Here is a 3,462-nt window from a genome sequence, read left to right on the forward strand (position 1 = left end):
ACGTCCCCACTTGATTCATTCATGACCTCTAAATGTTCCATAGAAAGAACTTTCCTGATTGTGAACACTTGAGGGAGCTGGGAAGGAATGGTTTTGAGGCCAGGTGGGATTGGCAGATAATGACTTGATATCACGTTATCTCCCGGAGAAAAACCTTCAGTGGGAATTTTCTTGTTTCTCCATCCTCTTGGCAATCTCCCTATCACTCTTCCCTTTCTCTTGAGGATTTCTTCATTGACCTTTATGTCTGGAGGATCCTTCTGATCTGTTTCCACTGATTCTTGTTGCTCTAACTCTTGCAACTCTTGTTTGCCTTCCAATGACTGTTTTAGAGTCTCAGCTGCTGGATTACTTTCCTCCAAACACGGATGGCTACTGTCATCTTTAGGCTTTTCAGGTTCTGGTTCAGGCTCAGATGCAGGTTTGAAGACTTTGAAAATGAGCTGTTCATCATGTATTCTCAGAATTAGCTCTCCTTGTTCTACATCTATGAGCGCTCTAGTAGTGGCTAGAAATGGTCTGCCCAGAATGATAGGGTGTAAGTAGCTTTCCTCCATGTCCATAATGACAAAGTCTGTGGGGAAATAATAATCCCCCACTTTCACCAGCACATTTTCAACTACCCCTTTAGCTTGCTTCTGAGTTTTGTCAGCCAGTTGTATGATTACATCAGTGGATCTCACCTCATTCAGTTGTAGCCTCTTCATAAGAGTTAGAGGCATCACGTTTATGCTAGCTCCTAGATCACAGAATCCTCTGTCAATTTTTGTTTCCCCTATGATGCAAGGGATATGAAAACTTCCTGGGTCCGTTTTCTTAGAGAGTGTGTCCTTCTTGATGAGAGCACTGCATTCTTTGTTCATTGTTACCGTTTGTCCTCCCTTCAAAACTCTTTTCTTGCTTAACAATTCCTTTAAATACTTGATGTGTGTGGGCATTTGATGAAGAATCTCAAGAAAGGGAATATTGACATGAAGAGAGTTAAATGTCTCTAGAAACCTTGAATAGGTTTTCCTTTTTTCACCTCCTCCTAACCTCTCAGGAAATGGTGCTTTTGGTTGGTATACTTCCATCATGCCTTTTTGCAGTTCCTTGGCTTGCTCAGTTCCACCTTCTTGCTTAACTTCTTCCACACCTTCCTTCAAGATTTCTGGTTCCTGCTCTGAGGGCCTGATTCCTTCTTCTTCTGAGACTTCCTTCATTATGGTGATAGCTTTGCATTCTTCCCATCTTACTCTCTTTTGTTCCCCTTTAGGATTCTTTTCTGTGTCACTAGGGAACACTGCAGTTGATTTGGGTGCCTGTTGAGATAGCTCTCCTACTTGAGATTCCATCCTTTTGAGTTTTTCACCATGGTTTCTTAAGGTAGTTCTCACATCATCCCTGAAGCTCTTCAGTTCAATGATGTCTTGACTCATGGTTGCCATAATTCCTTCTATCCGGTTTAATTGATCTTGAAATTGTTGGTTCGGATTAGGTTGGGTATGTTGATTATTTTGGCCATGATATGATGATTGGGGGTAAGTGTTTTGTGTGGCTTGGTATGATCTTTGGTTGGAGTTTTGGTATGTGGAATTGTTTTGTTGGTTGTGGTTGTAAGGTTTGTGGTTTTGTGGTTGGGTTTGTTGGTTTCCCCACCCAAAGTTTGGGTGGTTTCTCCAGCCTGGGTTGTAAGTGTTGGAATGTGGATCATATGATTGCCTTTGTTGGTTTCCCACATAGTTAGCCTCATCCCAATCACCTCCTTCAATGCCTACTTCCTCTTGATCTTGTGTGTGTATTGCAGCCACTTGCTTTGTTTCTAATTGCCTGGTAAGCTCTGCTAGTTGCTTGGCAAACACCTTGTTTTGGGCTAGAATTGTATCAACATGGTTCAGCTCCATGACTCCCTTAGTGTTGTGCCTTTCTGATGCATAGTAGTACTCATTCTCAGCCACTGTCTCGATCACTTCAATGGCTTCTTCCACAGTCTTTTTTCTGTTCAATGAACCTCCTGATGAATGGTCTACAGCCTTCCTTGATTCATAAGAGAGCCCATCATAGAAGATGTGCAGTTGCACCCAATCATGGAACATGTTTGGTGGGCATTTCCTTGTCAAGTCCTTGAATCTCTCCCATGCCTCGTAGAGAGTTTCACCATCTTGTTGTCTAAAAGTCTGAACCTCAGATCGAAGCCTATTGACCTTTTGTGGAGGGTAGAAACGTGCCAGAAACTTGCTTTCCACCTCATCCCATGTTGTTAGACTCCCCCTTGGGAATGATTCCAGCCACTTAGCTGCCTTGTCCCTAAGTGAAAATGGGAACAAAAGCAGTTTATAGGCATCTTCCTGGACTCCATTGGACTTCACAGTGTCACAAATTCTCAGGAATTTTGTGAGATGTTGGTTTGGGTCTTCATTAGCACTTCCTCCAAAGGAACAATGATTTTCCACAAGTGATATTAGCTGTGGCTTGAGCTCAAAATTGTTGGCCTGAATGGGTGGTTTCTGGATGCTACTACCACAATTCCCAGAGGTTGGGTTTATGTATGAACTAAGAACCCTCCTCTCAGGGATGGCATCGTTTCCATCAGCTCTCTCATGGTTGTGAACTTCTCTATCCATGTTGAGATCTAAAGCTTCCTCAAAATTGTCCTCAGATTCTCCTTCAGATTCCTCTTCTCCCACTACTCTCTTCCCTCTTGCTTCCCTTCTAAGTCTATGAAGGGTCCTCTCTGGTTCGGTATATGGAGGAGTTGATGTCTCTCCTCTCCTACCTGTCATACAAGAACACAGCTCAAACACAAACAAGTGAAATACTCTTGGTTAATGGAAGAGTATGGTTAGCTCAATTGAGGAATTAATTCAAACAGTTAGTGAGTCAGTGAGTTAGTTGCATGAATTTAAAGGCATAAAGAAGGAAAGCATGTAACCAAGTGCAGAAATTAAAATTCAACAAGTATCTAGAACAGAATTAACAAAGCAAGAGAAAATTGCTCAATCTAGTTAGCTTCCAATTTGAGAATTGTCAATCGAAAACCAATCCCCGGCAACGGCGCCATAAACTTGATGCACATAAACTAGTTATGCTACGATTTAGGAAATTGCACGATCGGCAAAATTCCTTCCGGCAAGTGCACCGGTTATCGTCAAGTAAAAACTCACAATAGAGTGAGGTCGAATCCCACAAGGATTGGTTGAGTGAGCAATTCGGATTAGAAGTGTGTTCTAGTTGAGCGGAATCAAGATTGAGATGAGAAATTGCGGAATGTAAAGTTGGCGGGAAAAGTAAATGACAAGAAATTAAAATGGCGGAATCTTAAATTGCATGAATTAAAGAGCAGAAACTAAATTGCTGAAATTAAAGGGAATGGGGGTGATTGCATGAATTTAATTGCAGGATGTAAAGAGAAAGTGGAAATCAGAATTGGGGAATTCATTGGGTTATAGGAGATATTGAGATCTCCGAATCAAAACATGTTTA

The 3,462-nt window shown here is 41.8% G+C and overlaps 1 non-coding gene across 1 annotated transcript; it reads left to right on the top strand.

The window, feature by feature from the left end:
- Positions 1-2,073: 2,073 nt before the first annotated feature.
- Positions 2,074-2,177, top strand: LOC148545828 (small nucleolar RNA R71). Its single transcript, XR_015901822.1, has one exon. It is a non-coding gene; the product is annotated as a small nucleolar RNA R71 (small nucleolar RNA).
- The last annotated feature ends 1,285 nt before the right edge of the window (positions 2,178-3,462 follow it).

The sequence above is a fragment of the Arachis ipaensis genome, chromosome B9 (assembly GCF_059453495.1).
Source record: "Arachis ipaensis isolate K30076 ecotype BB chromosome B9, ASM5945349v1, whole genome shotgun sequence".
Lineage (NCBI taxonomy): Eukaryota > Viridiplantae > Streptophyta > Magnoliopsida > Fabales > Fabaceae > Arachis > Arachis ipaensis.